Source organism: Henckelia pumila, chromosome 4 (genome assembly GCF_033568475.1).
Source record: "Henckelia pumila isolate YLH828 chromosome 4, ASM3356847v2, whole genome shotgun sequence".
NCBI lineage: Eukaryota > Viridiplantae > Streptophyta > Magnoliopsida > Lamiales > Gesneriaceae > Henckelia > Henckelia pumila.
In genome coordinates, this window is record NC_133123.1 from 16537412 (window position 1) to 16546508 (window position 9097).

At 33.2% G+C, this 9097-nt stretch overlaps 1 long non-coding RNA gene across 1 annotated transcript; it reads left to right on the forward strand.

Annotated features, from left to right (window-relative positions):
• The first annotated feature begins 3987 nt into the window (after positions 1 to 3987).
• On the forward strand, positions 3988 to 5409 carry LOC140894567 (uncharacterized). Its single transcript, XR_012153862.1, has 4 exons — positions 3988 to 4114; positions 4204 to 4504; positions 4587 to 4713; positions 5251 to 5409. It is a non-coding gene; the product is annotated as an uncharacterized lncRNA (long non-coding RNA).
• Positions 5410 to 9097: the final 3688 nt, after the last annotated feature.

The following is a 9097-nucleotide window of genomic DNA, read 5'->3' on the forward strand; positions in this document are numbered from 1 at the left end:
CTTTTTATGGAAATATGTCGGAAGAATCCTTTGACTTACATTACCATGTAGTGTCTCATGAATACGGTAATGAGTTAAATTCTTCCACCCACGTTTCATAGCTGATACCTTTTCATTTATTTATTTTTTGTCAAAAATAAATCAATTTTGCTTTAAATTTAATGTTTGACATGTAACTTGATCAGTTATTGGGCATCTATTCATTTTTTTTGGTTCTTTATTTGTGACTGAATTTTTAGTCCGAGGGAAGTTTGGCAGCCCTGCTTCAGAGGCGAGTGGTAATGAATATCATATTCAAAGCACTTAAGGTGAATTAATTACTATGTTAATGATGTTTACCTTTTAATCATTTGTATTTGTCGTTGGATTATTAACATTATATATGTAAATATTTTTAAGGAAACTGACATTGGAAGACAAGTAACTCGACTGAGAAAACATTCATCTGATGAAGTTCATAGGTTTTTAGTTTCTCAAAAAATTTAACATTATTGAAATCATTTCAAGAAATTGCTTCTTTCTTCCAGAAAATGGAAGGACACTGTTGATTAATGGGTGAGGCTGAATGTTGATTAATGGGTGAGGCTGAATGTAACAGAGGAAGAAGGCCAGATTATGTGGCTCTGCCTTTTGTGTTTGATATTTTGTTAATCATTGATTTTTCAGTGTTAATGTCTATTCTTTATGCAAATGGAAATGGAAGTAGTAGCTAATCTCCTGTGCATATAAATTGAAGATGTTTGTGTTTTATATTTTGTTTGAGATTGATTTTTCAGTGTTTATGTCTATTATTTATGCATATGGAAATGGAATACATTCTTGGCAGCATGCTTTTGTATGCGTCTTTAGCTTCGGTTTTGTTAATTCAGTAATCTTCTGCATGTTTTGATGCAATTGTTTTACAATTTTGAAGATGATTTTGTGTTCCTTTTCTTGTTTTTCGGTTGTATATTGTATTTTGATTGCATGTGGAATTTATTTTATTCATTTTTCTTGCGTTGATTCATTCTCATGAATATTGCTAATTGTTTTATTTATGATATTTCTAGGAGTCTCTAAAACAGGGGCGTCAATAGCTATTTGCATGTAATTTTCAATTTAAGTTGAATGACAGAAATGAATTTGTGAGTAGAAGTTATGTTTCAATAATCTGTTGTACATGATTGGAAGATTGTATATTAAATTTTATTTTAGATGAATTTCTTATTATTTTGTAGTGTATAATTATTCTTAACCTTTTTATAAACATTGTGTGGTGGAGCCTCTGAATTACAAATTAATAGCAACTTGAGTTACTGGAAGAACTATTATTGATGTGGAGCAGCTTTGCAAAATATATACTACATTTGCTCTCTAACATTCCTATATATGAGATTGCTGTCATATTTGCAATTTATATGTTCGTGAAGAAATGGTTTTGTATTTGTGTAGATACCACTACAATGTCGCAGACTCAAGGCTCGGTAAACATTTATAAAAGGGGAACGAAAATGGCTTACATATTAGTTGTGTGGCGTCAGCTCTAAACCTATGGGCCTTGATCATGGATGCTGGGATAGGTTTCAGTTTGCAAGTGTACGTATGAGCTTTCTGTTGTATTTCTTCTCAAGTTTGTTTATTAAACTAATGTTTCTTGTTATGACTTCTTGTGTCACTTCCTAGCTTGGCCTTGTTTCCTATCCCAACAATAATGTTTCCTGGTTCTTATTAGGATTGGATCATGGAGCAGTAGGAGAGAAATTATTAAATGTGCAATAGCTGGTTCATCTAATGGAAGTTCGCTGGTGGTTATATCTAAAGGCAAGTTGAAGTTTCTCTTTTCTTGTGATTTATGCCTTATGCCAGCTCACTTTCATTTTTTATCATGCAATTATTTATTCCCTCCAGTCTTAAATATGCATTTGGTGCTTCTTGCTTAGAAATTAAAATTCTTGTTCGCTCTGAAAGAGGAGGAATCCAAATTATAAACGTGATCACCAGAAAGCTCAGTGTTGCTGCACTAACTGGAGGAACCTTGATGGCTATTATTGGAGGTATACAAACTTTATCACTCATTAAATAATTGAGTAACAAAGTCATGATTCTTAAATCTAGTATCTGGAAAGAAGCTAATTTCGCAGTTCTTAATTAAATGGATCACAACTTGATAATTCCAATCGCTTAGTGATAATTTCGTAATTCGTAGTTCATTTGATAATTCCAATCGCTTAGCGATAGTTTCGTCATTCGTAGTTCATGTTTTTTTACTGATAAATATGTGTTTGCTTTTACTTTTCATTTTAATCTATTCATATTTGTTTTATGTTTGTTTTTATTTTTAATAATTTACAGTATGGAGATACAAATTAAAGGAAATTGTTGCGGCTTTTATGAAAGCTTGAGACGCTAACATGTGCTGAAGGAAGGAATCAAAGTTTTTCGAGATTAATGCATAGTTAATTTTTTCTTAGTGTTCATTAATTTAGAATTCAATTATTTTTATATTTGAATGATTTATAATATTGGAAAACTTTATATTAAATTTTATTTTACAAATTTTTTGAATTTTGAGTGATTTATAATATTGAAAATTTGTGAATTAATTTTTTTTTTGTTTTTTATTTGAACAAAGACAACGCTTTTTTAAAGCGTTGTCCTTACCCGAAAAGACAACGATTTTTTAAGCGTTGTTTTTTCCAGATACAACGACGCTTAAAAAGCTGTCTTTTATAGAAACTACAACGATTTTTATAAAAGACAACGCTTTAAAAGCGTTGTCTTTTTTAGATACGACAACGCTTTTTAAGCGTTGTCTTTTCTAGAAACGACAACGCTTTTTTCGCGTTATCTTTGAGCGTGGTCTTTTACAACACTGGCTACGACAACGCTTTTTCGGGGACATTTACAACGCGGAAAAAGCGTTGTCTTTATCAGTTTTTCTTGTAGTGGCTGACCGGCAAAATCGGTTTGATAAAAATCTACTGGCAAGCGCACCAGGTCAAGTAATAGTAAAGTGGACTGAGATTCCAAGTATCGATCCCACAGGGACTGCAGTCAATTCTCAAGAATTAATTATTTAGCTTAACCTAGACAAAATCATAAAAGCAATTTGATTTAAATAAAATAAGAATTTAAAAATAAAAACTGCTTAAGAAATAAGAATTAAAATAACTGAAGATAAAAATAATTAAAACGAGACAACCAAGACACACGTAGGTACCGAACAAATCATGTAACATGTAGTTGATTCAGGACTCAGATTTAATCTTAGATCACGGGAATTCTCCTATCTTGTTCAAATTAAGGTCTATTTCTAGAACAATCAAACCTATTCAAATATTGACGGATTAATATTTCGTAATTCTAATTAAATTTGAATGCATTAAATATTTATGAAAATTCAGTTTACACCCAAACCGCACACTGAAACCGAATTCTATTTCTAGTCGGTTTTACAATATGTTGATTATCAAAGTGATCAAAATCGAAATCTCCTCTATCAACTTGAAATCGATTAACATGCAAGCAAACAGTTGATCAGACTATTCACAATACAAATATAAATCTGACAATCAATAAAATAAAATCAACTCTGAAAAATCCCAAAAAAACATCCAAGTTTTCTACATAAATTTGTTCGGCCCAATCACGCCGTCTTGGTTGAAAATAAACTACTCAATAATTAAAAATAATAATTCAAAAATAAAAATAAGAAGAAGAAAAGAAAAGAAAAGAAGAAATCTTCACTCCCAAGCCTTGTAGTCGCCTCCTCTGTGTTGTCTGCCTTCTGGAACTTCCGAACCCCCAAAAATATGTTATATCTTCTATATATATGGTCCGGAACCCATCTTTTACTATTTATTAAGTCTACACACTCTATAAAAACTGTGGTGTCTTGGTCTGTTTTATCATTATCCAAAAATACCCCTGCACCCATTTTTCTTTTTAATTCAACCCAAGTTCTTCTAATCTTCCCACGTCAAAACATTGTTCTCTCTAAAACCAAACCAAACGCACGCAAAATCGATTCTTTGAAACAAAACCACATTCTTTGAAACATAACGCTCGCAAATCAAGCATGGTTGCTGCTGCTTCTTCTGTTCCGAAAAAACATCACACACGTCGTCAATTTCATGTATTATTTTCTGAGAATATGTTTGTTGTTTGATCTCATGATTCGTGTTCAGTTTCTATTTTCATTACCTCTGTGCTTTCTGAGTTCAGGTGGTTTTGTAAACGGTTTTTGCACATCAAGCAAATATTTTTTTGGATGAAGAACGCCACCTGCTCGACGAATTGCCAGAGAGAGCTTCCGTAGAATTGTAGCACTTCAAGCATCTCTCTATTGCAAAAGCCAGTAAAATTCTCATCTTAACAACCTTCCCCACCTCTTCTTTAACTTCTCGATTGCTCACTATTTACCTTTAAAGCATAGTTCCTCAATGCAAATGCACAGCACCATAAACAGGGGAACCAAGAGAGTGAATATTGATGACGTCAATGGATTCAACTGGAACGGAACAGTGTATGTATTCTACTTTAAGTGGAATAGTTTTTTCGTTGTTGATTTGTGATTTGGATTCTAAATTTTAAGTCTCTTTTGTCAGGTTTTAATTCTTGACAGTTTGGGTATGAAATTACCTTCCATGGAATTTTAATTTGGTTTCTCGAACCTTTTTTCCCGAAAACATGGAAATTGAAGACGTTTAGTATGATTGATATCATAATTACAAGGTATTCTTTCTGTCACGAAATTCTTTTTCACTTAGGTACAAATTTTCATCGGAATGGGGGATTTTTAGTATGAGAGAATCTGAATTTAGTTGAGGGAGAAGTTCTCCGATATTTATTTATGGTCTTGGTTTGCCTCTACATAGCATGCTTAATTAGTTACCTTTAGTTCCATAATTAAGGAACTCAACATTCACTTGAATAATTACTAATAGACGTCATTCAAATATTTGTACAATTTCAACTAGGATAGTATCATTGTTGGTTTCCAACGTCTCGTGGGGTTAAAGATTTTAATATTAATACTTATTTGTGTTGGCATCAATTTTGTAAGCCATGGTTCTTTGTTGTTGCTTTGGATTAAATTGAGTTTTATGAGCTATGTGTATTCTTCATGAAACCATGAGTAAATTTATATGTGACAAGAAGATATGTTAAAAAAATACGATGATGTATTCATGACTTGGAATTAGTGATCATATCATTTAGAATATTGATTCAAGGTTTATTGAGTTGATTTTAATGTCAAACATGTTACAGCAGCTGGACTTTTTGAGCGAAATTTGAAGTTTACAAGTAAAAGTTGCAATTGAAGGACATTTTCGTTCATGGATTATATGTGGTAATATAGCTTTAAAATCTCTGGTTAAACTGAATGCTTATTGAATGTATCACTATTTTCTCATTTTTCTATTTAAATGTTAATCGTAATTCAATTTTCAACAATTTTTTTTACTATTAAATAAATAAATTGAGTCTACTGCTCTTTTGAGCAGGTGACAAGACATATAGGATTTTGCGAGACAACAAATGATTTTTTCCCAAGAATTTGATTTGTTTATTTTATTTTCGTGGTTGATTTATGTGTAATTATATTCCTGTGGTTTTTGTGAATTCTCTTTTAAGAATCAATCAACTTATCCTTTTGTTTTTGTTTTAGTTTTTTAAGTCTCATGAGATCAATTTAGAAAATTATAAACTTGAAAATTTTAATTTTCATGGAAATAGTAGAATTTGTTTTATTTTTGTAGCTCATTGTTTCCAAGAGAATTTTTTAGCATGTTCTCATGAAATATAACTTCATCATGTCATCATGTGTGATTTTATTTTTAGATATTTTTATGCTATAAGGACATAACAGTATTCGTAATAAATCAATAAGGAGGATAATAATGGAATGAAAAATTGTGTATATGTTTTAATTTGGTTTCGATGTGTTTTGATTATTAACACACGCAACGCGTGTGCGTCGCCCGCTAGTACCAATTAATTTTCTTCACAAAATAGGACTTTTCGGAACAAAACTGATGCCGAAACACGCGCGCGCGTGCCTGGAGAAGCCTCGTGCGCGCGTAGCAATAAAAAACAGAGTCTGAACATGCAACTCGCGCGCGCGAGCTCCATTCTCTCGCGCGTGCAACACTAAAATTCTGCTGCGAGCGACAATTTTGAAAAATTCATTTCTTGAGATCTAGCCGTCGGATCGAGCTGAAATTTGGACAGCAGCTTCAAAAATCTTAAAATTCATTCTGAACGGTGAAGATCGGATTTGGATCTATCTAAAAGTAAATTTGATTTTTTGAACAAAGCTGCTCCGTAATTCACTCTTCAACAATTTATTTTCCTACAAAATTAACCCGAGGAGTGAAATACACACACATGCACTAAAACACATAAAAATACATAAAAACAATATGAATGCACACAAAATAGATAAAAATCTATCACAAAATAATGCACACAAAATGCACTTATCAATACCCCCATACTTAACTCTTGCTCGCCCTCGAGCAAGACATGCAAAAACAACATGCAAACAAAAACATAAGTGAGGACGAATCATGAATGTGCACAGCCTCCAAGAAGTTCAATCACAAAACAAAATCACACACGCTCTCAACTTTTCATAATATACCTTCGGTTTAACGTGAACGTGTGTGTGTGAACTTGAAAGAGTGGGTGCCCGGTTAGCCAACTTGTGGCTAAGGGCTTTTATGACTCTATGTAAAACAATCTTTTGTTTAATATAATTTACACTTTTATAATGGTATTGACTTTATCTTTCTTCATATTGTTATATTATGATATACTATTGTTGTTTTGATAAAAACCTTGAATATACTATAGTGTATGTAAGATGTGGTAGCACATGGGGATGGCTATCATGAAACACATCTTATAATCACTGTATATTCTAAACAGTTCCTAGTCAATTGAGCTATCCGCAAATAAGGATAAGGATCGCTCAAGATTGAGACTAGCATTTGCGATGCCGAGTACCACGTTTCATTGGTATGGAACATAGAGATGTTCAAAGCATGCAAATGGATATTCATATGATGAATGATCGAACTACCCTATTCGGACTTTCCAAGTGGTTATCACTTATCGAGTGGATAAAGTCCGCGGTTTTGGTTGTACACCATTAGTCCTTATTACTTGAAACATCATTGAGACTCTATATGCTAGTACTGTACTTTGACTCGTTTACCGACTCTATTGGGGTCATCAGGTGTCGGGATTGGGTACAGTTACGACACATATATGAGTCGATGCTTTGTTGTCAAGGATTCACCACATACTTGCGAGTGTGGATATCCTATGCGATCTGAGGAGATATTAGTGTGACGAATCTCTGGCCAGAGTACATGATGTGTTTTAGGTTACTTGGTGTTCCTAGTAACACATGCGATGTCACTAATAGATCTCCAAGATGTTATGCATAGTTATCGAATCTCGAATGACTCTCGATATACCAATGGTTGTTGATTCGATCGGGATATATGGATGAAGGGATCGTACTGTACGCTAACCAAAATCTACTGGTTCTTGCAGGCACTATCAGTAATACCTAGGGAATCATGGGGCGATGTTGCTAGGCGCTCTTACCATGATTCGATGGGTAAGTCGGAAATTGTTGTTCCGAGTCACAAGGAGTTGTGAGCCCACGGCTAGCTGTATTCCTGAACCATTGAGTGTTACACAAGTAATGGATTACTAAAACCCCGTAGAGATAGTTAAATTTAAAGAGTTAAATTTAATGAAAGAGAAGTTGGACTTCTTAACTAAAGGGAGTGGGATTTCCTAAAATGACATAGGGATGGGCATTTTTGGAAATCACTGAATTCGGATTCAGAAAAATTATCTTGACTTTAAAAGATACAGAAATGGTTTCTGTGCACATTGGTAAAATCCGTTTATCAATCGGAGTCACGATGAATTTTATATTAATTTCTAGAACAACGGGCTTGGCTTGTTGGGCTTAAGTTATGGATTGTGGGCCCTAAGCAGTTAGAGTCCTAATGCAATTATAACTTAATCTAGTCTGGAAATTATCTATAAATATATGTACTGTGTTCGAAAATTACACAAGATTTCAGTCTAGAAATTTTTGAAAATCAGTCTATATTATTCAAGAGGTTTTTCGAAAATTCCTCTGTCCCTTTTGGAGAAAATTTGACTTGTGATTTTTGTGAAAAATTACAAATTGAATTAACAGATCATATCTGTTTATTCTCTACGTAAAACTTCTGATTGATTTCTAGTGCAGTCAATCAGAGGGTTTCTGTTTTTCATTCGTGGACCTAATTCCGGAGTTAGATCGTGACTGTCATCGGTTCCCGAGATTTATAAGAAGAGCAGATTAAATTCTGTTGGAGTCCACGATCAAGCCTTTGCTTGACGAGGTAAAAATTTAACTGTGTTTTATTTTTACTTGAACAAATTTAATCGTAAAAGTTTTGATACCCATATATGGAATCGTTCCATATAATAAAATAAAATTTTAAACTTCCGCTACACCGGGTATCAATTATTAATTGATCTGAACACCGTTTTCCAACAGTGGTATCAGAGACAGGTTGCTCAGATCAAACGATTAAATTAATCGATTGTACAAAATTTTTAAGCCTTGGTTTTTGAAACAAAACGAAAATTTAAAATTTAATTTTAATGGGCAAATCGGGCAGCGATTGGATCGCTGCCCAGGGCAGCGCTGGGCGCTGCCCATCGCTGCCCAAGGGGCAACGACGGGCTGCCCAGCCCGGGCCCCTTTTTGGGGCGCGGGTCCCGGGCAGCCCGGAAAAATTATTTTTAATTTTTAATTAAAATTTTAATTTTTTGAAATTCTAGTTTTTGATCCGATCGAAAATTGTTTTGATTGGTTCACGAGGCATCGAATCGAATTGTTCGAGTTCGAAAATTTTAAAATTGATTTTTGGATAAATTTGAATTTTTGGAAAATTTATAAATTTTATCCGTTAAATTAAATTTTATAAAAGTAATTATTTTGGTACAATTGATGATAAGATATGATCTTATGGATAGATAAGATAAAATATGATTTTATCTTTTAAATTATGATGTCTTTGCATGTTTATCCAATTAT